Raw genomic sequence first — 26,327 nt, forward strand, 5'->3', positions numbered from 1 at the left:
CATAAGTATAACTCTTTGAGATACCTGTTTATGCAAAGGTGTCTTTTTAGAACTGCCATCTTCAGTGGGTCCTGGACTTTGTCTCCTATTCCCAGTGCTCTACTTATTCATCAAAACATAAGCTCAATATGCCCAGGATTGGGTACATGTCCTTGGGGTGAAAACTGGTTTGCTTTCCTGTCTCTCCAGATTCAGACTTGACTTTATCATTGGCTTGTAAACTTTCCTGAACTTTCTTGTCAACTCAGTAATTTAAAATGTCTTTTCCTCCTTCCTTTTGTCTTCTTGCATTTGTTTTATTGTTTCTATGGTTTTCAGCAGGAGGGTCTATCAGAAGGTGTAGTCTAGTGTATTTCAAAGTAGAAATCTTTATGAGACCAACCTTTAAGAGATAGCGCAGGATAACTCCAAGGTTATAGACACATCATTGGCTCTGCTACTTACTGTCAGATTGGCCTGAACATGTGATCCAAACTCTAGGCAATTCTGTTTCCTTCTCTGTAAAATATTTTTGTGTGTCAGGATTATTGTCAGGATTAAATGAGATTGTGGAATTTAAAGCTCTAAGTAATGGACTGACACATATAAGGCTGTCATAAATTATTATAAAATTGTGTGATGAATTCTATACCTTCCCAAATCCATATCTTTAAGAATTCTTATATGAATCACACAAATATAAAGAGATAATCAAGTAAAGTATTCCATAATTGTAAAACATCAATACCAGCATATGGGAAAATAATGGTTTATCTTTAAAATGTCAGTTATTAAACTGGACCGTGGGAAAAAACACAAGCTTCCACAATAAATACACATTTAAGAAAAGCAGTCTAATTTGAGGACATATCCTTTGGCTATGACAACTCTGAAACAGCGAAGCACTTGCCTTCTGTTTAAAAATATACAAATATTCTAAATCTCACAAGCATCCGATAGCTGTGTAATGAGATATGAGCAGAGATTAACAGCAGTGGCTATAGAGATGCCATCCAGAAAAATGGTTACTTTGGTAAATTCTCACTAGTACCATCTGTGTGGAAGACCGAGCACAATTTCAGTGCACTCTGATATTTTTAGCCTCCAGATTGTTTAAAAATATTTGCTTACTAAATTTATTATTTCAATAAATTCTCTACCCTATTTTTTTCTATTTGGAATTTAAAACATTTTAATGATCTCAGATTAATTTTAGAGCAGGTAATATGTTGGTAACTGAAAAATACACAATTAGGAGAAAATTGTTTTGATTTTCCAGTCATGATAGAAAATTCAGTGGTGTCAACATAAAACAATTATTGTGTTTATTAATTTTAGATGCCAACTTAACTAGACCACAGGGAGCCCAGATATTTGGTTAAACATTTTTTGGGGGGATGTGTCTGTAAGAGTGTCTCTGGAAAAAATGTAGCTTTTGAATTGGTAGACTAAGTAAAACAGATTACCCTCTCTAATGTGGGTCTGCATTGTCCAATCCATTGAGGGCCTGAATAGAACAAAAATGTGGAGGAAGGGAGAATTTGCTCACTCTCTGCCTATTTGAGCTGGGATATCTGTCTTCTCCTGCCCTCAGACTCGAACTTACACCATTGACTCCCTTGGACTTGGAAGGGAAACACATCTGGGTCTCCAGCTTGCAGATGGTACATGTTGGGACTTCTCAGTCTCCAGAATCTCGTGAGCCAATTCCTGATAATAAATCTGTGTGTGTGTGCGTGTGTGTGTGTGTGTGTGTGTGTGTGTGTGTGTGTGTGTGTATGTCTCCTACTGGAAATGTTTCTCGGAAAACCCTGATTAATATAATTACATATGTATGTAGAATGCAAATTTTAAAATTTAGAATTATCTAAGAAAAAACGTAGCTGGATGACTATTGGTTTCTTTACATTCATATTTCTAACGCTAGTGAAAGTTAAAATTTGGCTCGTAATCAGAATGACCTATTCACACATCTATTTTCTGAGAATATGCAGAAGAAATCTTAGTTGGAAAAGATGTTCCTAGCTACCTTTGCTGGTTTCTACATTAACAGTGTATCAGAGTTGTTTTATCAGCTTGATTTCCCACTTAGAAATTAATGTGTGTTTAATGTATCATTATGAGTAGGTCTCTTATATTTCAGGAAACATGTTTAACTTTCAGAATACCATTATCTTTTAATATATAGCGGTCCCCAAGTGCACAAAATCCGTATTATTTTTACCAATGCTAATGAATGCAAAGAAGCTGTCATATATAATTAGTCTTTCTTTTTCTGGAAGTAAAAACTAATATTAAGGAGCAAGTATTTATTGAACTAATGACAATAATAAAAATGACAATAAATATAAATAAGTTGGTAATAGTTATTAAGAACTTACTAGATATCAGATACTTCACTAAGTGGCATCTATATTACCTCATTTAAAACAACTTTCTGTGAAGTAGATGTTGCCATATCATAGGTGAGGAAAACTAAAGCTTACTGAAGTTAAGTTTATGTAACCACTCTGATGCTTAAATTATGTGAGCCTAAGTATAGGTATAACAGTAGAGCTTATTATAAAGGCTTGAGTTCTAGTATTTCTTTTACATTGTCCAAGGAAGAGCTCCTAAGTGATTATTCTTAGTGAAAGTTCTGGAGTGACCAGTTGCTTCGAATACTCTCTTATGGCTTGGTTTCATTTGTCTAGAATAGGTCACAAAAGAGAAATCTAAAGGGCATTGCATAATCTTTGAAAAGCTACTTCTCCTGTTGTTACTAAGATTTACTTGGCAGAAATGCTAACATTCTAAGGTGATTGTAGAAGATGTACATAAAGCCTGATGTTCAAAAATAGGAGATGAGGGATTACTGCTTACCATTTTTGTGATTCTGGACAGTCAAAAAGTTTTGTTTTTCTTCTCTATTCAATATTTTCAATATTTGTATAGAATACTTCTTGTGATGCGGTTAAAGGTATTACATAGGTTAATATATATGAGCATTTCATAAACGATTAATTGATATACTAGTAATAGGAGCAGTTACATCAGCAATTGTAAATACTAGTTTGGGTCTGTGAATTTTGGGGTGATTTGTTTATTTCATTACTTAAAAAGGTATTTCAGTGTTATACTGGAGAGAAGTAAAGAAAAAAGAAAAGGAGACTAGTATGTAGTGGGAAATTCATTGTAAAAGTCCTCACCATATTCAAGTTAATCATGATCTGTTATTAAGTTACTGGTTTTTTTTTTTTGTTTGTTTGTTTTTTGAGATGGAGTTTCACTCTTGTTGCCCAGGCTGGAGTGCAGTGGCACGATCTTGACTCACTGCGACGTCTGCCTCCCGGGTTCAAGCGATTCTCCTGCCTCAGCCTCCCAAGTAGCTGGGATTACAGGCATGTGCCACCACGACCGGCTAATTTTGTATTTTTAGTAGAGATGGGGTATCACTATGGTGGTCAGGCTGGTCTCGAACTCCTGACCTCAGGTGATCTGCCTGCCTTGGCCTCCGAAAATGCTGGGATTACAGGCGTGAGCCACCAAAGTTACTGATTTTAGAATAGATGGGAAAGAAGGCTGAGAACAATGTTCAACAGTCTTCCCTCGATCTAGGAAGGAATGAAGGAAAGACTTTTTGGTGCCTCTTTTAAAAAAATTATTTAATTGTCATTTAAACAAACCACAAAGTTCTATTTCAGAAGAAAACTCTGATCTGTTGAATGTGGCCTAACGTATCTTTTTTATTTAGTTAGAGGTTGATGATAATCTTTATTTCTAATAATTATCATAAATTCTACTTCATGTGTAAACACTTCGAAATTTCCTGGAGTGTCTAATTTTTTTCGTTAACACAGCTGATCTGCAGATAAAAGTGAAAAGAAAAAATTTAGGAAACCAAAATATCAGATTTCCCTGCAGACTAGCTTTGAGTTTCTTCTTGGCAAGGGCATTGCTGTAAATCTTAGCCCTTCTATTGAATCTTCTGTCTTCCTCTCATAAGTGCATTGACATAGAATCCATATAAAATTAAAACTCTGTTTCTCAAAGAGCAAGATGCTGGAATGAAAATTAATTATGAGCCATAGACACATATAGATATTGCCTTCACATTGGATGGGCACAAATCTAGAGGAATTTTACCTCCTCAAGTCCAAAGTCATCTCTGGGCATTGTAAGGGGCTTTGGCATAATTTTTCCATCACGATTTATGCGTAGTCATTCTCATATGAAAAATGCGTATCTTTAATACTTTGGACAGAGCAGATATTACCAAAACATCCAATAAAAGGAGTCCTTGTATTTAATGTAAATTACTCATGAGGAAAGAGCACCAGCCTCAATCACTATAAAATAAGGCTAGTTCTGACTTTGGTTAGCTTGCCACATGATTTGAAGAAGAAACTTAACTTCTCTGTGCCTTGGCTTTCTTATATGAAGAATGAGAGTTTTTTATTCTTTTTAATCTTTGCTTCTGAAATGATACCATTCATATGTATAATACACTCCATTCAGTGCCATTCCTTATTCCATGTAGTGATTCTTAATAGGAATTCTGTCTATTGAGAGACAGGATAAGAATCACCAGGTTGAGAATCACTAGATTATCTCTATGGTCACTCAGAACTCTTAAATTCTACACATCACAACTCCAGGAAGGTCAAGAGTTTCCAATGGAATGGTTTTAGGCAAACACTTATCTTTCATATTACTTTCATCAAAGAATGGTTAGTGCTCTTGTCAGGAGGATGCTTCTGTTGTTAAACTACTATTTTGGTGTATTATGAATAGTTTAGTTTTCTCTTTAGTATGTTAAATTCAGGCACCATAAGTCAGCTTTAAGGATGCTTCGGTATAGTGAAAGCACTTTGGGACCTATAGAGCTAAATTCTCTGTCTGAATCAGCAATGAGAAATAGCTTATTCACTGTTGAATTAGCATTGAGAAACCTTTGCATTGATATGGAGGTATCTAGGGTATGTGTAACAGGACTTTATAAACTTTCATTAAAGATTTATTTTAGCCAGTCTTTTAATTTACATTTTATAAAAGGATTTTAATTTTTTTGGTGGAATTTGCAGTGAAAGTACTATTGTTAGAGAAGTGATTTCACTTCTAAGTCCCTCTAATCATAACTATAAGCTATTGGTTGGATGTCTATAAGTGAATTCTAATTATTGCTATGAAAAGAGGGAGGAAACATGCAATGTTGTCATTCGCTCAGTATCTTTTTATGAAGGGATGTTTGGGAAATGAGCCAGCACTGCTCCACTGCCATTAAAAGAATGCAGTCTATTTGACTTTGGCATTCAGAAAGAAGAAATTATTATTGGCTTTTAAGATCTGCCTTGGGTGTAGAATGGGGTGCACCAATCTCTTCCCTGCCTCACCTCTCATACTCCTAACATTTCCACAGAGGACAGAAATGTCCACTGTCCCAGAAGGGATGAGAATGGGAGGAACCCTTCTCGCCTCCATTCCTACATATCCCTGCTCCTTGCTTTCAGGAGAGAGGAAGAGCACTTTCTCTGACAGGAGAGATCCAGAGACATGTTTGGATTCTTTCCTTTACAATGGTCTGCTTCAGAAGCTTGGGTTCTGTGTTTGCTCCCACCTCCATGACTAGGCACGCAGCACGTGGACCAGAGCCCACACTTGTCTATCTCCACTTGCAGGGCTTACTGGCTGTGAGGCTGCAATTCTGATTCAGCCAGCATACTCTATAGAACCTTGTTCTTCTTTAAATGGGCTTCTGAAAGTCCAGATGTTGGGATGGGGTGGGAGTGTAGGGAGAATGAGAAAGACAGAGTTTGGACACATATCTAAGTAACAAAGCTTATATTTTAATTTTCATCAGTCTTATGCATTTCTCAATTGGTTTTTCAGTTGGTTTGAAATTTGGATGGGATGTAAGAATGTGAACAGTTATCATTGTTACAGTCCCAAAAGCCTCTTTTACTAAGTTATGAATAAGAGATAAATGGTTATTATTATAAATGTCTGCATTCTTCCTTTCAAGCATGTGCATTAATCCATTCTAACTTTTATTTTTTATTTCCAACTGTTGTTTTAAGTTCAGGGTTCTATGTGCAGGATGTGCAGGTTTGTTACACAGGTAAATGTGTGCTATGGTGGTTTGCTGCACCGATCATCCCATCACCCAGGTATTAAGCCCAGAATCTACTAGCTATTCTTCCTGATCCTCTGCCTCCTCCCACCCACTGCCTTCCCAGTAGTGGGATTGCTTGGTCAAAAGGTATTTCTGCCTCTAGGTCTCTGAGGAATCACCACACTGTCTTCCACAATGGTCAAACTAATTTACACTCCTGCCAACGGTGTAAAAGCATTTCTTTTTCTCCACATCCTCACCAGTTTCTGTTTTTTAATAATAGCCATTTAATAAAAGCCATCTGTCTTTTTAATAATAGCCATTCTGATTGGTATCTCATTTCATTTTGATTTGCATTTCTCTAATAATCAGTGATACTGAGCTTTTTTCGTATTTTTGTTGGCCACATGTATGTCTTCTTTTGAGAAGCATCTGTTCATGTCCTTTGCCCACTTTTCAACGGGATTGCTTTTTTCTTGTAAATTTGGTTAAGTTCCTTATAGATCTGGATATTAGACCTTTGTCAGATGCATATATTGCAAAAATTTTCTCCCATTCTGTAGGTTGTCTATTCACTCTAATTTCTTTTTCTGTGCAGAAACTCTACGGTTTAATGAGATCCCATTTGTCAATTTTTGCTTTTGTTGTGATTGCTTTTGGCATCTTCGTCATGAAATTTTTGCTCGTGCCTATGTCCTCACTGGTATTGCCTAGGTTTTCTTCTAGGGTGTTTATAGTTTTGGGTCTTACATTTAAGACTTTAATCCATCTTGAGTTGATTTTTGTATATGGTGTAAGGAAGGGTTCCAGTTTAAATTTTCTGTATAATGCCTAGCCAGTTCTCCCATCACAACTTATTAAATAGGGAATCCTTTCCTCGTTGCATGTTATTGTCAGGTTTGTCAAAGATCAGATGGTTGTAGGTATGCAGTCTCATTTCTGGGTTCTCTATTCTGTTCTATAGATCAGTGCATCTATTCTTTTACCAGTACCATGCTGTTTTGGTTACTGTAGTTCTGTGACGTACTTTGAAGTTGGGTAGCATGATGCTCCAGTGTTCTTTTTGCTTTGGATTGCCTTGGCTATTTGGGCTCTTTTTGGTTCCATATGAATTTTAAAATAGTTTTTTCTAATTCTGTGAAGAATGTCAATGATAGTTTAATGGGGATAGCATTTAATCTATGAATTACTTTGGTCAGTATGGCCATTTTCACAATATTGATTCTTCCCATCCATGAGCATGGAATGATTTCCCATTTGTTTGTGTCATCTCTGATTTCTTTGAGCAGTGGTTGGTAGTTCTGCTTGAAGATGTCCTTAACTTATTAGCTGTATTCCTAGGTATTTTATTCTTTTTGTGGCAATTGTAAATGGTAGTTTATTTGTGATTTGGCTCTCGGCTTGCCTGTTGGTGCATAGGAAAGCTAGCAATTTTTGGACATTGATTTTGTTCCTGAGACTTTGCTGGAGTTGCTTATCAGCTTAAGAAGCTCTTGGGCTGAGACTCTTGGGTGGGTTTTCCATATATAGGATCCTTGTCATCTGCAAACAAGGATAGTTTGGCTTCCTCTCATCCTATTCGAATACCTTTCATTTCTTTCTGTTGCCTGATTGGCCCGGCCAGAACTTCCAGTACTATGTTGAGTAAGAGTGGTGAGAGAGGGCAATCTTCTCTTGTGCTGGTTTTCAAGGGAAATGCTTCCAGCTTTTGACCATTCAGTATAATATTGGCTGTGATTTATCATATATGGCTTATTATTTTGAGATATGTTTCTTCAATACATGGTTGATTGAGAGTTTTTAACATGAAGGGATGTTGAATTTTATCGAAGGCCTTTTCTGCATCTATTGAGATAATCATGTGGTTTTTGTCTTCAGTTCTGTTTATGTGATGAATCACATTTATTGATTTGCATATGTTGAACCAACCTTGCATCCTCGGGAAGAAGCCTACTTGATCATGGTGGATAAGCTTCTTGATGTGCTGCTGGATTCGGTCAGCCAGTATTTTGTTGAGGATTTTTACATTGATCTTCATGAAGGATATTGGCCTGGAGTTTTCCTTTTTTTGTTGTATCTCTGCCAGGTTTTGGTATTAGGATGATGTGAGCCTCATAGGGTTGGGGAGGTGTCCCTCCTTTTCAGTGTTTTGGAAGAATTTCAGTAGAAATGGCATCAGCTCTTCTTTCTACCTCGGGTAAATCTGTCTGGTCCTAGGCTTTTTTTGGTTGGTAGGCTATTTATTACTGACTCAATTTTGAAACTCATTATTGGTCTATTTAGGGATTTACTTTCTTTTTGGTTTAGTCTTGGAAGGGTGCATGTGTCCAGGAATTTATCCATTTCTTCTAGATGTTTTAGTTTATGTGCATATAGGTGTTCATAATATTCTCTGATGGTTGTTTGTATTTCTGTGGAGTCAGTGGTAATATCCCCCTTATCATTTCATTGTGTTTATTTGAATCTTCTCTCTTTTCTTCTTTATTTTTCTAGCAAGTGGCCTATTTTATTAATTTTTTCAGAGAAACAGCTCCTGGATTCTCTGATCTTTTGAAGGGTTTTTGATGTCTCTATCTCCTTCTGTTCAGCTCTCATCTTAGTTATTTCTTGTCCTCTGCTAGCTTTGGGGTTGGTTTGTTCTTGATTCTCTAGTTCTTTTAGTTAAGATGTTAGGATGTTTACCTGAGATCTTTCTATCTTATTTATTTATTTATTTATTATACTTTAAGTTCTGGGATACATGTGCAGAATGTGCAGGTTTGTTACATAGGTATACATGTGACATGGTGGTTTGCTGCACCTAATGTAGATGCTGCATCATCTACATTAGGTGTTTCTCCTAATGCTATCCCTCCCCTAGCTCCCTACAGGCCCCAGTGTGTGATGTTCCCCTCCCTGTGCCCATATGTTCTCATTGTTCAACTCCCACTTATGAATGACAACATGCAGTGTTTGATTTTCTGTTCCTGTTTTAGTTTGCTGAGAATGATAGTTTCCAGCTTCATCCATGTCCCTGCAAAGGACATGAACTCATCCATTTTTTGTGGCTGCATAGTATTCCATGGTGTATACATGCCACATTTTCTTTATCCAGTCTAACATTGAAGAACATCTGGGTTGGTTCCAAGCCTTTGCTATTGTGAATAGTGCCATAATAAACATACATGTGCATGTGTCTTTATAGTAGAATGATTTATAATCCTTTGGGTATATATCCAGTAATGAGATTGCTGGATCAAATGGTATTTCTAGTTCTAGATCCTTGAGGAATTGCCACACTGTCTTCCACAATGGTTGAACTAATTTACATTCCACCAAAAGCCAAAATTGACAAATGGAATCTAACTAAACTAAAGAGCTTTTGCACAACAAAAGATACTATCATCAAAGTGAACAGGCAACCTACAGAATGGGAGAAAATTTTTGCAATCTATCCATCTGACAAAGGGCTAATATCCATAATCTATAAGGAACTTAAATTTACAAGAAAAAGCAACCCCATCAAAAAGTGGGCAAACGATATGAGCAGCCATTTTTCAAAAGAAGACATTTATGTGGCCAACAAACATATGAAAAAAATCTCATCATCAGTGGTCATTAGAGAAATACAAATCAAAACCACAATGAGATACCATCTCACCAGTTAGAATGGCAATCATTAATAAGTCAGGAAACAACAGATGCTGGAGATGATGTGGAAAAATAGATCTTTCTGTGTTTTTGATGTGAGCATTTAGTGCTATAAATTTTCCTCTTAACAGTGTTTTAGCTGCATCTCAGAGATTCTGATACATTGTATCTTTGTTCTCAAGAATTTCAAAGAACTCGATTTTTGTCTTAATTTCAGTATTTACCCAGGAGTCTTTCAGGAGCAGGTTGTTCAATTTCCATGTAGTTGTATGGTTTTGAGTGAATTTATCAATCTTGAATTCTAATTTGATCACACATTGGTCTGAGAAACTATTTGTTGTGATTTCAGTTATTTGCATGGGCTGAGGAGAGTTTTACCTCCTATGATGTGATCAGTTTTAGAGTAAGTGCCATGTGGTGATGAGAAGAATGTATATTCTGTTGTTTTTTGGTGGAGAGTTCTGTAGATATCTATCAGATCAACTTGATCCAGAGCTGAATTCAGGTCCTGAATATCTTTATTACTTTTCTGTCTCGATGATCCACTATTGTCAGCGGGTGTTAAAGTTTGCCATTACTATTGTGTGGGTGTCTAAGCCTCATTGAAGGTCTAAGAACTTGCCTTATGAATCTGGGTACTCCTAAATTGGGTGTATATACATTAAGTATAGTTAGATCTTCTTTTTGAATTGACCCCTTTACCATTTTGTAATGCTTTTCTTTGTCTTTTTGATCTTTGTTGCTTTAAGATCTGTTTTGTTAGAAACTAGGATTACAACCCCTGCTTTTTTCTGTTTTCCATTTCCTTGGTAAAATTTCCTCCATCCCTTTATTTTGAGCTTATGTGAGATGGGTCTCTTGAACACAGCATACCAATGGGTCTTGGTTCTTTATCAAGCTTGCCATTCTGTATTTTTTAATTGGGGCATTTAGCCCATTTACATTTAAGGTTAGTATTATTCTGTGTGAGCTTGATCCTGTTATCATGATGCTAGCTGGTTATTTTGCAGACTTGTTGATGTTGTTGCTTCATCGTGTCACTCGTCTGTGTACTTCAGTGTGCTTTTGTAGTGGCTGGTAACAGTTTTTACTTTCCATATTAAATGCTTCCTTCAGGAGCTCTTGTTAGGCAGGTCTGGTAGTAACAAATTTCCTCAGCATTTGCTTGTCTGAAAAGGATCTTACTTCCCCTTCACTTATGAAACTTGGTTTTGCCAGATTTGAAATTCTGGGTTGGAATGTTTTTTCTTCAAAAATGTTGAGGCTGGATGTGGTGGCTCATGCCTGTAATCCCAGCACTTTGGGAGGCCAAGGCCGAGGATCACCTGAGGTCAGGAGCTCGAGATCCGCCTGGCCAACGTGGTGAAACCCCATCTCTACTAAAAATACAAAAAATAGCCAGGCGTAGTTGTGGGTGCCTGTAATCCCAGCTACTCAAAAGGCTGAGGCAGGAGAATTGCTTGAACCCGGGAGGCAGAGGTTGCAGTGAGCTGAGATCACACCATTGCACTCCAGCCTGGGCAACAAGAGCTAAACTCCGTCTCAAAAAAAAAAAAAAAAAAAAAAGATATTGGCCCTAATCTCTTCTGGTTTATAGGCTTTCTGCTGAGAAGGCTGCTGTTATTCTGATGGGCATTACTTTGTAGGTGACATGGCCTTTCTCCTTGGTTGCCCTTAACACTTTTTCTTTCATTTCTACCTTGTAGAATCTGATGATTATGTGTCTTGGGGATATTCTTCTTGTGCAGTATCTTACTGGGGTTCTCTGCAGTTCCTGAATTTGAATGTCGGCCTGTCTAGCTTGTTTGGAGTTCTTCTGGATAATATCCTGAAATATGTTTTCCAAATTGATTCCATTCTCCCTGTCTCTTGTAGGTACTCCATCAGTTGTAGATTTGGTCTATTTATATAATCCCATATTTCTTGGAGTTTTTATTCATTCCTTTTTACTCTTTTTTCTCTATTCTTTTCTGCTTGTCTTATTTCAGAAAGACAATGTTCAAGCTCTGGGATTCTTTCCTCTATTTGTTCTTTTCTGCTATTAATACTTATAATTGCATTGTGAAGTTCTTGTAGTGTTTTCAACTCTGTCATGTCAGTTATGTTCCTGTTTATACTGGCTATTTTGGCTGTCAGCTCGTGCATTGTTTTATCATGATTTTGAACTTCCTTGAATTGAGTTAAAACATTCTTCTTTATCTCAGTGAAGTTTGTTTTTATCCACCTTCTGAAGCCTGCTTCTGCCATTTCAGCCATCTCAGCCTCAGCCCAGTTCTGAACCCTTGCTGGAGAGGTCTTCTGGTCATTTGAATTGTAGCATTTCCCTTACCTGCTTTTTTTTTTCTGTAGCACTTATCTCCATCTAAACGAATATATTTTCTTTCTTTAGTATATTTTATTTTCTTTGTTACCCTTACTAGACTATAAGACACTCCAAACTATATGATGAGGTGAAGAACTTTTTCTGTTTTGATCTCTGATACTGTATTCACAAAGGACTAGAACAGGATTAGCCTGTCGTAGGCAGTCACTAGGCACTGGCCATGGTAACCTCAGGTTAGAGAGTTGGCCGAGGAGGGTATATGACTGGATACCACAGTCTTGCCACAGCATGTGGAGGCTGAGTGGAATGCATATCTGGGGGATTGGTTGGGATGGGGAGTGAACTCCCCTTCAGTGGGGCCTGCTAGCGCTATCTCCATCTCAGTGAGTCCATAAACTAATATGAGCAACAGTCATTACAGCCAAGGACAGGAATATAATCTTGCCTAGCCAAGTTGGAACTTTAATTTTTCTTTCTCTCACTCTTGTCCAACTCCTGAGCAATCAACACAAAGAAGGGAAAGGTGCAGGATGTAGGGTGGGTGGGTAGGGAAGATGAAGAGCTCACCACCCTTCACTCAACTCCAGACTGCCAGAGTCAGTCTGTCCTACCCTGGAGTCAGGAGAAAAATGCTGAATCAGATATGGGATCGATGTTTAGTTCTTGATAGGACTATGTCTTCTAATACTGAAGTAAGATTGTTCTAATAAACAATATTCACTGGACAATTATGGAATCTGCTACAGTTTCATTAAGGGAGTCACAACCCAGAAGGACAGGTCGATTCTACACAGTAGATTTGGAGAAATATATTAGGAAAAAAACTCCTATAAAACTGTTAATTGTTTATAATCCAGAAAATTAATACTACTCAATAGATTGGTTTGCTTTGTTTTTTTTTTTTTTTTTTTTTGGTGACAGAGTTTTGCTCTTGTTGCCCAGCTGGAGTGCAGTGGCGCAATCTTGGCTCACTGCAGTCTCTGCCTCCTGGGTTCAAATGGTTCTCCTGCCTCAGTCTCCCGAGTAGCTGGGATTACAGGTACCTGCCACCATGCCTAGCTAATTTTTGTATTTTTAGTAGAGATAGGGTTTCACCATGTTGGCCAGGCTGGTCTTAAACTCCTGACCTCATGATCCACCCATTTCGGCCTCCCAAAGTGCTGCGATTACAGGTGTGAACCACCACACCTGGCCAGATTGGTTTGCTTTTACATTGGATATTATTATCCCATTTTAGAGAGGGTAGAAATTAAGGCTCAGAAACAAATAATAACAAATTTAAGGCCATACCACTAGAAAGCATTAGCCAGGATTAAATATCAGGCCTACTGACTACAATGTCTACACTTTATTGTTGAGGATATTTTCTCACCTGTAATGAAAAGGAAGGAAAAAGCAAAGGACACACACACCTCACAAACACACACACCTCATCTTTTTCTGCCCAAATTATTTTACATTGTTTCTATAAAGGTGCTGAATCCAGGTTTTCTTTCTCTCCACAGGAGTCTTCTTAAACAGTTTGATATTTCCAAATTCATGAAGCTGGAATATTAACCCAGCAGCATCAAGAAATATTAATACACTAGCATGGTTTGGTTGTACTCACTCCTTCACGTAGTTTATGCCTCTGTATTTTTCAGTAACATGCAATTAATAACTAGCATTCAGTTAAAAGCTAGAATTACTTCATTAGCTTAGGCAAATTATCTTTTTATGCTGGTGATAAATAAGCAGCTATTAGCAATGATTCACATTAGTTCCATGGTTTAAAACAGCTAATTTCCTCCTGGAGGCTTTGCAGCACACGTGCTAATACTTTTCCTCAATGTACTCTTATTATGGTACTCATGCTAACAAGGTCCCCCTCCTCTCTTGAACAAAACTATACATTTGTGTTCACTGTAAGGCTAGGCTTGGTGGAACCCACTCTGTTAGAGGCAAGTATTTTTGTTTAGATCTCTAGATTGGTTTAAAGGTATAGAGTGAGATATGTAAGACAGACTAGTTGGTTCAAATGTTGGACGATTTTCTTAATGTCACAAATTGTGCTGCAGGAGAAGGCAGTCATGCTGGGGAGAAGGGGGCTGACGGCCCACAGTCTTGTTCACGCTCCCTGTCACCTCTTCTGTTGTCCTTTGCCTTATCTTTCTACTTTGTTTCAGCAAGTCCTCAGGTAGCCTCAAAATGGCCTCAGTCAGCTTCTTTTTGAGGTTTCATGTATATATATCTGTAGAGTATAATACTCTTGCCTCTGGTGTTTAACCAGTAAAATGACTGGTCCTGAGAGTTTTGCCTCATTGACTATCAGAACTTAAGTAGACATTCAATTAGTTACCAAACTTAACATATACCTGATTTATTTATAGAACATTGAAAACAGTCCTTACACAACATCCAAGTGCTACAAATGTATTAGGAGAAAATCAGCAGATAAAAGTATATTGAAAGAATAGATTATTCTGATTGGTGTCTTTGTTTATACTCATGATATTCTTTCTTGATAACTGGAATATATTTGATATTAGTTGAACAATGGTCTTATAGTCTAACAAACAAGGATTCTTATAACTTTCTCAACAGAGATAATACCACATTTTAAATTTAATTTTCCTTTTGTATAAAAACAACTTTTATTAAGCAACTAAGTCTAATTCTAGCTTAAAATATATTTATAAAGGATTTTAGAGGAAACTGTTAAAGAAACAAATGCCTAGATATAACTTGGTACTATTTTCAGTAAATTATTATTGTTAAATATAACCTGGGTTTCCTTCTGATAGTGGTAGTGTTTCCTTTCATTCATTTTGAATCTCTTAATTAAGTCAAAGTCTTTTCTGTTTGTATTATGCTTCAGAGTCTTGGGCAGGCCAACAGAATTTATAAAAAAATGGGATAAATGCTCTTCCAAGGTCTTATCGTAGTCCAAAGGAAGGAGTGACCTATGATTCCATTGGAACTTTGAGGATAAATCAGAAAGGGAATCAGAGAGAACAGCATGCTTGGCAAAAGAAGGAGTGTGGGGAATGAAGCTGTAGAAGTAAAAATAACCTGGGAATTCCATAATCTAGGATGGAGATTAAGGAGAAATTGCTGGAGATACAGATGGAAGGGTACTTTGGGAAAAATCTTCTGTGTCATGGAAAGACATTCTAAAGCATTTGTACTTGATTGGCAATCATTGATAGGTGTCTTTATTATTATTAAAGTGATTTAGAGAAGATAGTGATACAATCAGGAAGTTTTCCATGATCTGTTGGAAACATGACTGACAGAAATGTAGATATTGGAAAGACAACTGAGCAGGCTATTGTAATAATCAAAACTACAGTGTTTGGAAGCAGGCAGTGGCCGTGCAAATGGAAAGAATAAGATGTATTCAAGTATTTGAGTCAACAGGACTTGGTGACCTTTTTGAAAGGATGATGTACAAGGAAAAGGAGAAACTAAGGAAGGCTCCTTAGTTTAAAAGGCTCCTTAGATAAAAGGCAGTGTCCTTTCCTGAAGGAGCACATCTTCATGTCTGAACTCATATATTATATTAGTAACATAATATTCCTTTCTCTAAAACAGAAAAACAATAGTTGTTTATTGTCTATAAATACCTTGGAATGATCCTTGCTGACCTTAATAGTGCCATAATAGTGCTGTCCCCAAACTCATTGGCATATAAAATTAGCATCTTGTTTGCACATCTGTATATAATTAGAGCTCACATGATATAGGAGGATTCAGTTGGGCTTTGTGCCATAGTGTCTCTCATCCTTCTTGGACTAGCAGCTACTGGAGACATTTTCTTCTTATGGCAAAAGGCCTGGGCACAGGAGAACCAGCTCAACTGTGCATGAAAATTTTAAACATTTTTTCATTGCATGGCCTCCAACCCTCCATTGGCCAAGCAAGTCACATGGCCAATCCCCCGTCAAGGGGAGAGAGGTGTTTTCTACCCACTGTGAATCAATGACACAGGTAGGAAAATATGATGCCATTACAGAAGAATAAAACATTGAGACCAAAGTCAATCCACAATACTCTATAGGGCTGTTTTTGTTACTCTGAGAACTGAGATTCCCTTTTCTTACTGAATAAACATTTCTCAAGTTTTTATGGTTAATCTTAGGATGATGCAGGGCCATCCCAATTGACCCTAATCCAACCAGTGGTACTGCTGGATTTTGGTGACTATGTAACTGCCTGTAAATAGGTGTCTAGGTTGGACTGTCATGCTCCCTTTAGGTTATACCACTCATCAGCAATACAGCTCCGCTGCTGTAGCAAATCTTAATATTTTCCCTAGAGATAGGCCAATTCCAAGGTATTGACCAGCTCTGATCCTGTTTAACTTACGAGAACAATCAAGCTCCCTACTTGAGGTGATACCATATTTACAGTTCTTGGGAAAGAATGACTAAATAAATGTCACGGAGAGGAAGCCATAAGAGGCAGTGTCTGCCTCTGCCTGGAAATGCTGTGTGTGTCTTTGATTCTGTCTCCATTGTCACCTGGAATGCTTTACCTCGGTTGTTTAAGGGTTTTCCACTGCAGTTTCTTTTTGCTATCTCTTGCATTCCTTCCCATAAGGTAGGCAGTTTACAGTAATAGCATTGGAATGAAGCTCTGCTTCAGGCAGGAAAGGTTAAACATTTTAAAAATGCAAACCAGATAAAATTTTAAAAACCTCAAAATAGTCTTGGAGCCACAATGCCTCTGTGCCATCCCCAGCCATTCTCTTTAACAAAAGACATCCCTCTCTTATGCAAGCTTCTCATTTGTCAGAGGAGAGATTTCCCTGTCTCCTCGGCGCACACTCTGTATAATTTAAGGTGACTCACTGTACAGGAAAGTTCACCTTCCATTAGCATGTTTTCTTTAGTAAGCACTCTCTTGCAAGTGCTGTAGTGTAAACATGAGTGCCTACGAATATGAACATTTATTAAATAGCACTGATGAATATTTCAATACCTCGGGGAGAGCAATTCACAGCTCAATCATTCAAGCTGTTTTAAGTGCAGCACAGGACAATTCCACTACATCTTCCATTAATATTTAATTGCCCATTTTATTCTGTTTACCTTTTTGGTTAATATATAATTTAAAGCTCTTCTACTAAAAAGGAGGAAAAGAGAACAGCTGTTCATCTGCTTTTAACAAATCTCTGGTGAGAGCTTTTACCTCATTTAAAATTCATTGCAAAGAGTTTTTATTTAATATCAGTAACACAAAACCTTAGGTATTAAAAGTAAAACTTGGAAGTGACTCTCATGCAAAAAGATTAGCTGTGACTTGGGTTTGATTACACATCCATTCCTGAGTGGCAGGCATTGACAGGAAATGTCTGAATCGCCAGCAATGGCGCCATGTGTCACGTCCTCATGAAATAGAATCACCGTAACTCGACCTGACACATTCTGACAACATGTTGGAAAGTTGTTATGCACCCTGCAGAAAGTCAGTACTGTCATCCTGGCAATGCAGATTTTACTGACGAGATAAAACACATATCTGCTTGCTAAAGGACAAGGGAGTCAAATAGGTGCATGGCCTCGAGGATCTGGGGAATCCCTGAGGCACTAAAGATTCACTTCTCCTTGGCCCTCCTTTGGTGATTGCCACCAGTTTCTCTCTTTACTGGTTCAGATTCCCAAGGCCTATCTCTTGTCATGTGATAGCTTTCCTTTCCTTTCCTCCTAGTGGGCTGCAGTTTGTGTGTCACAAGTCTGTTTCTAAGCTGCTCCCAGTGGCAGGGACCTTGACATTAATGACAGATCTCTACATTTTTGGGGTCTCCCAGGCCCCCCAGATCAGTAAGTAAAACCCACCCCAGATCCACCCCAGAGAGAGTCACCCTATCCTTTCTTTTTCAGTCACCTGGAATTAGCTGCTTTCTAGAACAATGAGCTACATAATCTGTTTTTTTCCTGTTCAACTTATTCGTTGCAGTGGATTCATTCCTCCTGTTTAAATATTCCCAGCATGGCCAAGTCAGCAGCAGCATGAACCTCAAAAATACCATCGCCACTGTCATTTCACTTGAGCTCAGGAGTTTCTTCTCCAGGGTGGGCTTTCCTTATCTGCTTTTGCATCACTTCATTATTGCTTTCCCCAGTCTCTGCTGAGTTTGGTTCACTTTCTTCATCAGACTCTCCTTCAATAGACACTCTCACATAATGCTTCTTTTCACTTTTTCATTTATTCAGCATCTGATCCAGTGTTCTGAAAATATAGGCATTCAGTAGGGAGGAAAGGAGAGAGGAAGAGAGAAAGAGAAGAGCCACCTGCCTTTATAGAGCTTACATTATTCGTGGAGGAGTCACTTGATTTTGAGCTGTATTGATGACTAACATAGGCATCATGGCACTCTACCTCTGTCCTCCCCTGGATACTGGGATGTTCCTTTAGCTGCGTCCAGAGTGCCTCAAGATTCAGCTAGAAAAGGAAAGAGATCAAATACTATTATAATTAGATTGTGAAGACATCCCCAATGGTTCACTTCTCCCTGTATCAACACCCTCTGAGGCTCATCCAATGAGGTGAAGTCTGTTTTTTTACCTCTTGAATCTAGGTCATCCTTGTTACTTGCTTTGGCCAATAGAATATGGATAGAGAAATGATGTGTGAATTCTGAGCCTAGGCCTCAAGAGGCCTGTTTGCTTCTATTCCCTTTTGGACCCTGGCTCTGCCTGGGCTAGCCTGCAGGAAGATCAGACACTCCTAAAGGAGCACATCTTCATGTCTTAACTCACATATTGTATTAGTAACATAATATTCCTCTCTCTAAAACAGAAAAACAATAGTTGTTTATTGTCTATAAATACCTTGGAATGAACAGAGACATCTCTGCTGAGGCCATTCTATGATAGCCAGCCAGCCTCTATACATGAGAGTGGGCCTGAACAAGATCAGCAAAGTGCTTACACAACACAAGTTGACCACAGATGTATGAGTGATCCTAACTAAGACCAGAAGAACTTTCCTAACAAGAAGGGCAGAAGGCCAGTTCTCCCGTATACTTGTGAGCAATAAAAATGCATAATGTTTTAGGCCACTAAATATGGGGGTGGTTTGGAATGCTGTAATAGCTAACTGACAAAGGTATTCTCTAAACTTTTCTTATAGTCCACTTAGGTGAGACATACTCCTATACTCTCTGCCTCCCGTATCCTGTGGCAAACCCCACTCAACCAGATCTTAGGATTTGACAATTTGAATTTATTTTTAAAATTGTTTCAAGTTTCAGGGCCAGGCAACTGGATCAAATCCCTTAAGAATTGAGCTCAGACCACGGTGAGCTCGAAATAAAATGAGAACCAAAGGCTGAAGGAAGAGGAAAGACGTGGTTTAAATTTATTGGAAGAGAGAATTGTATAACAGTTTGGATTGATTTGTATCTCATCAGAAAGGGCTCACATATCTCTGGGTATAGCCATTTACCAGCTTGAATGGAAAAACTGATGCCATGATGTAACTGTATGCAGTTCAAATTGTGGTTACAACTCACATTTCCATCCCTCTTCCCCCATTATCCTCTGTATTAATTCAATCACAGAAGTTAGGTGAGTTGGTGGGGAGACCTATGAAGTCATCTTGTTTTTTTCCCAAGAGCCATATCTGAGTTTCTACCCATAGTGTATTTTCAAATGCTTTCTCTAATATGCTTGAAAATGGCTTGAGCAATGATCTACCCTAAAAGCTTTAACTGGAAATAAATTCTATATGCACTTTACCAGAAGAGAAATTAATGCAGAGAAAAATAATTGGAGTTATATCTGACCAAAACCCATGTAAGCAAGGAAATTTAGAGTAATGTTCAGATTTTCTTCCTCTCTTCTCCTTTCTTTGCTCTGTGTTTTGCTACAGAGGTATCAGATACCTTTCAGTGGGGCCTAAGAGAACATAAGGGTTAGAGTTAGGTCTAATCATGATTCAGGGACTACTCAATTACATTACTGGTCTGAATTTCCTAGATATAGGCAAATCCTCAAAGGTTTACCAAACTCAACAAATTCAGATGATTTGTAAGGAGAATAATTTGATCCGTAGAGAATCACAATATTTTATTGCATTACAACTGAGCCTATGCAAGCATCTTATAGTTTGTAAATTATGGCCTTAGGAGTCTCAAATCCTGGGTTTGGCCCTAGTGTCATTGCTTTGACTTTATATAGAATATCATTATTCCTAAAATATCAAAGTGGAATAAGGGGATCCAGACTGGAGTAATTTCTGAGCTGGGTGGATTTTCATGGGTTTCTACAATAGCTAGTGAGGAATCTAGAGTTGAGAAAACATGAGTATGAATCTCACATAAGGGTTAGCATAATCTTGGTCAAGGTTACCTAAATATTTGAAATCTCAATTTTCTTATTTTTAAGATGGAGAAAATAAGATATTTCTCCTATAATTATTAGGATCAAATAAAATAATATATGTTAGAGGAAATAGACCAGTACTTCCCCAAGTGTGTTCTATCCTGTGTTAAAAGGGGTTATGTATGAAAAGTACTCTGGGAAACTGTGTCAAGTGAAATTAAACAGTTTTCTCTGCTGTAGGACTTCATAGAGTTTTTAGTAGACTAGAAGTCAGAGTGAATCTCATTTTCAAGATCCATTTGACTACGGCACTACAATATCAGTAGGAAAGGTATTATGCAGAACATAGTAAGTGTCCAGAAATGTTAATTTCCTTGCCTGTTCCTTCATCATGGACTGGTCCTAGTGGCTTGGTAAGCTTTTAAAGGTGGATCTGTTTTCTGATTCTCTCAACCCCATTCTCCAATGTTTCCACAGTGAGGAGATTACTGACTTAAGCGTGGTTATCCTTTCAAACCTGTAAGACTAAGTTTTGCCACTCTGGGCATAGGATGTTGTTCCCAGTCCTCAAGTCCTCTGTTACAGTCTAAAAAAAAGTGGGGGCTTCTGTCCACCTGACATCCTTTGCCCCATCTCTCTAGATTTGCTGTTGTAACCATTGCATAGATCTGAAATAATTGCTTTTATGCAGAGTGGATAGTGTTGACTACATCAATACTTACTATTTTAACTATATGAAAGTGAGATAGAATAGCCTCTTACATATTTATTGATATGTTTATCTGTTTGCTGATTTCTAGCTATAAATTTTTAAAATAACATTTATTAGGTTGGTGGTAACGGAATGATTAAAATGCATAAGTATAAAAGGCTCATCATACCATCCCACATCATGCTTGTTAGCATTAAAACAAATTCCCTTGATTAGAAAATTCACATAATAGTCAAAAATAAGAAATTAAAAGTAAAAGCCCCTATAACTAGAGATTTAGAGCAGCTTTATTCATAATTGCTCAAACTTGGGAGCAACCAAGATGTTCTTCAGCAGGTAAATGGATAATCTGTGGTACATCCATACAATGGAGTACTATTCAGTACTAGAATAAATAAATGATCAGACCATGAAAAGACATAGAAGAACCTTAAATGCATACTGCTGAGTGAAAAAAGTCGATCTGAAAAGGCTATGTACTATATGATTCAAACCGTATGGCATTCTGGAAAAGGCAAACAGTAAAGAGGTCAGTGTTTGCCTGGGGCTAGGGGGAGAGAGGGACAAATAAGCAGAGCACAGAAGATTTTAGGGCAGTGAAACTCTTCTGTATAATACTATAATGGTGGAGCCATGTCGTTATACATTTGTCCAGACTCACAGGATGCACAACACCAACAGTGAACCCAAATGTGAACTATGGACTTGGGGCGATAATGATGCATCAGTGTAGGTTCATCCATTGTGGAGAATGCAGCAATCTGGTAGGGGATGTTGACAGTCGGGGAGGCTATGCATGTGCAGGGGCATTGTGTATCTGGGAACCCTCTATACTTTCTGCTCAATTTTACTGTGAACCTAAAAATAAAGTGTATTTAAAAAAAAAAGTAAAAGTCTCTCTTTCTCACATTGGGCTCTCTTTCTAAAGGCAATCAAGTCTTACATATCTTTGTCAGACAGAATTGCTATACATAAATTGGCAGTACACATACATATATGTACATATGTATGTGCTTCTGTATATAAAATACATATTTTATTTATACAAGGGAATCATGTCTCTGTCTATCTTTGCCATTCTAATGGGTAAAAATAGCATCTCATATTTGTCTGAATTTACATTTTGAGCTTTGAATAAGGTTTAGTCACTTTTCATATGATTAATGCTCTCTTGTATTTGTCTTCTGTGTGCCTATCCTTTGCTCATTTTTTGATTGAGTTATTCTATTTTTAAAAATTATATGTTTATATTACCTCTTTTTAAATTAAGAAAATTATCCTGATATTTAATATATGTAAATTGAAAAATATTTTATATATATTGTAAAAATGTTTCCTATTTTGCCATTATTTTATTTTTCCATATAGAAATTTAAAATTTTTATACTGCTAAATTTATTATTCATTATTTTTTATATGTTCTTCATCATGTGCCTTGACCAGAAGACCTTTTATGTTCTAAGATTATAATAATTTTATTTGAACTTTTATTGAGAACTTTTGAAGATTCATTCTTTTTACATTTATATCTTTGTTATAGCCAGAATTTGTTTTGGCATAAAGAATAATAGAAGGATTCAACCTTCATATTTCCAAACAGCTATTCAATTGTTTTGACTTTATATATAGGCAATCCTGCTTTTGTCCATGGATGAAAAATGCTACATTTAAATTAGTATCCTGTATGTATTTTGTTCTACATCTGAATTCTCTGTTAAATTACTTTGTATACTCCTATTCATAGCAGTTATCATTTTCTGAGATAGGTTTTCCCAAGAAAGGAATAAAATAAACGTTTTTTAAGTAGAAAAAGCTGGGTTTTTATAAGACTGAAGATTTATTATAAAATGAAACTTTTAAGCCTAACAATTTACCATTCAAATGTTTAGACAAACTTACTGAATTAGAAAATTTTATGTGTGTGTCTATATCTGTGGGTATATGAGAGAGAAATCCAGACAGACAGAGAGACAAATGCAGAGAGAGAGAGGATTTTATCATTTTATTGATGTAAGACTTTAACACTAGCAGTAAAAGAAAAAAATACTAAAACTGGTTATTTTATACACCCCAAGTTCCAGTTCTCAACAGGGTAATTTTATTGTCAGGTTGCTATAATTCTAAAACTTAAAAAGTGACAATAAGCTCTGTAAAAATAAACATTTTTATTCACCAACTGGAAAGAGCAAAGTCAATGCAATTTACACAATTATCCTCCTAAAATTTCTGTGTAGTGAGCCAGTCTTACTATTCACATTTAAAGATGGGTGGGAAAGGTAAAAAGAGGTAAATCTTCTGATTAAAACTAGAAATGAATCAGGGCAAGGACTAGAACCAAACCCCCAAAGAGACAAGTGCTCTCTATATAATAGATACCCTCATTGGAAAGAGCAAGGCTGGATATTTGCTTGGCTTTACTTTGTTGTTATTGTTAAAGGATACTAAAGTTAAAGGTCATAGCTAATGGTGAAACCTCACAGAGCATGTGAAATCTTCAACAAAGCTTTCCAAAATGACTCGACTTTACTTCCAGCATCCAAATGTGGGTATAATGATCCCTTAGAGATTATTAAATCAGAGAAATTTTAAATAAATCAAACTGAAGCTTCAGAACTATGGGGTAGGGCCAGGAGTATCCTCTTTATCTTTGGGCAGTTGCAATTATGCCTGTATGTTTTCACAATTTTCAGAGAGGAACTTGGGAGTAGATTCTAATCTAACAGTTCATTTCCTGTATCAAAAGCCATGGTACATATGCTATTTCCTTTCTGATTACATCCTTCCTAAATGTTGTTCTTTCACCAAAATTAAACTGACTGTTTTGTTACCTTTCTTAAAGCAGGGATGATTCCATTCAGTTATGATAGTCACTGTCTAAGCCCCTTGCTTTTTATGAAAATAACACAAATTCAAAAACGAATCTCTTAAAAACCTGTCTGTTTCTTTCCCATTTCTTTCTGATGCTTCCTGTCTGGATTTATCAGATGAAAGATACTCTATCTTTATCAGCAGTAGCACTATTATCTATTCACTTCCGAATTCTCATGCTTTCAGTAGAAGGAATCTGATCCCTAAATCAGACAAATCTCTAGTCTTTTATATTTGTAAAGACAGCTGCAAGTAATTGTTTAGTGTCTCTACTATTTCCTTTTCCATTGTCTCTAATTCCGCCATTATTATTGTAAGTGCACACAATTTATCCTTGATGTTTGTCCTCTTAAATACACATAGCACTTGCAAAAACAGTTTTTAAAAATTGGTTATAATGTTCTGTTATTTCTAGTGCTTGCTATTTAAATTTTATCCTTTAATTTTTGATTACCTGTTTGCAATTTTGACCTTTATAAGCCAGACTTTTTCATTTTAACTTAATGACTATTTTTTTAACCTTTCACAATATGGGTAATTCAATACCCAGAAGAAAGGAACAAAACATCTTCACCAGCTAAATCCGCTTATGACCCTAGAAAACTGCCTTCTAAGTGACCACCATAAGCACAGAAGTTCTGAGGCTCCAGGGAAACTCCTTTTCCTTCTCATTCATCTCTCCCAGCCTGAGCATGCTGGTTGTCGACCAAGCTTCAGCAAGACCAGCATTGCCACCTACTTGGGTCCTCTATCTGGAGTCACACTCTGGCTCACCTAGTTCTGGGCACACTTAACTCTACTAACAAGCAATTTGTAAACTTCATACCTCTTTCAAAACACTAGAGGTATCTTACCAGGTTGAACAGTTCAGTTTTGTTTCAAGCTGTGCCAGAGAAGCACTGTGCACATTTTCAGTGTCTCAGATTGTCAACATTCTTGGCACTGCTTTCTGTCACCTCCATGGTGGATGAGGAAGTACAAATGTTGTAGAAGAAGCTATCGAGAGACTACCCAATAACCCAGACTTAATGTTTTAGCAGTGTGGTTCTGCTCATAGCCTCCCACTATACCATGCTGTGACTCCATCACAGCCTTCGCCTAGGACACCCTTCTGCTGGTCCTCCTCTTAACATCCTGTTAACATCTCAGATAACTTCTACTTGTTCCTTAAGAAAATTTTCATTTTTGTATGCATGCACTTAGTTCAGAGGGCCAGCTATTTCCACAAGGCAGGTTAAGGCTAATCAGTGCCTAGTTTCCTTTCTTCAGTTCCCCCACCTAGAGTCTATCACTTTTTACTTGTTTACCTTATTCTTTGGGTATTTACATTTTAGGTATTATTTGTTGACTTCCCAGTATGGAAGATGAGCATTTGGTTCTCCCCTACTGATCACTCTCTAATATGTCTATTCCAATATCTTTATCACTCTGTTTATAGCCTTAGAGTATTTGATAGTTCTTGGATGTCTGCTCATATTTCCAAGTAGGGGCACATCACTTATTGGAAGCTCTAAGCATGTGAGTGGGATTAATTGGCAGTATCATCATTGTAGGGTGATCTGGTTAAGGTGATGTTGGAGAACTCCAGATTTCATATCATTTTGTCTTTTCTCATGTCGCAACAGTTTCTTGAGAAGATCTCTGGATGTCAGTTTAATGGACTTTGAGAGTTGGAAACATGAGCTCTAAAATTCCCTTCATATATCAAATATTCTATGTATCTTTTCCCCCCTCTAACTAGAATTAAGCAATATGGTAGTAAAAAGGAATCCATAGAGCAAACTTTGTTATTTGTCCAGGCATCAAACGGTTATAATTGGCAAAAACAGTTGACATTTCACCACAACATGGGTTGAATTTTGTTTAAAAACAAGTAATAATTAAAATTTAATTAAGAATAAAAAATTAGATTTATGGTTTTAAAAAAGAATATGTAATAGTAATGTGTGTTGCCCCTGCCTTTGAAGTCATGCCTGATTTTAAGAGATATCATGAGTGAAAACATTGAAGTGTGCTGAAGAAAGCAGTAACTTATTCTGAAGGGTCTCAGTAAATGCAGGAAATCTTGGGAAATTGCAGGAAAAAAATGATTCTATCACAAATTTTAACATCAGTTCACTGGATGCTTTCTTCCACATGCAGCTGAATCTTGATTTATTTTGTTAATGAGCACTGCGCTTTACTATAAATTTTCTTCTTACTGTGTGCATTACTAATACTTGCAGATTATTTTTCTGGTAAGGTATGATTTATTTTGAAGATTTTAATTTTTGGTGAAGGGAGTCAGATTAACATTAGGAAGTAGATTGAAATTTTGTTTTGTTTTATTGTTTAGAGTTTTTGAACTTTTTTGTTTTGTTTTGGATTTTTAAAAATATGTACAGCTTGCCCTTCTAGTTTGTTGGGTCTTGTGCT

At 37.0% G+C, this 26,327-nt stretch overlaps 1 long non-coding RNA gene across 2 annotated transcripts in view; it reads left to right on the forward strand.

The window, feature by feature from the left end:
- Positions 1–26,327, forward strand: part of LOC107976691 (uncharacterized) — a 344,614-nt gene that overhangs the window by 160,694 nt on the left and 157,593 nt on the right. Inside the window, exon 4 of one of the 2 annotated variants that reach the window (XR_001720817.3) lies at positions 1,574–1,677. The exons of the other annotated variant lie outside the window; for it this stretch is intronic. This is a non-coding gene — a long non-coding RNA (uncharacterized LOC107976691). The remainder of the gene's footprint in view (positions 1–1,573; positions 1,678–26,327) is intronic. 2 annotated transcript variants of the gene reach the window in all.

This window comes from Pan troglodytes, chromosome 11 (genome assembly GCF_028858775.2).
Source record: "Pan troglodytes isolate AG18354 chromosome 11, NHGRI_mPanTro3-v2.0_pri, whole genome shotgun sequence".
NCBI lineage: Eukaryota > Metazoa > Chordata > Mammalia > Primates > Hominidae > Pan > Pan troglodytes.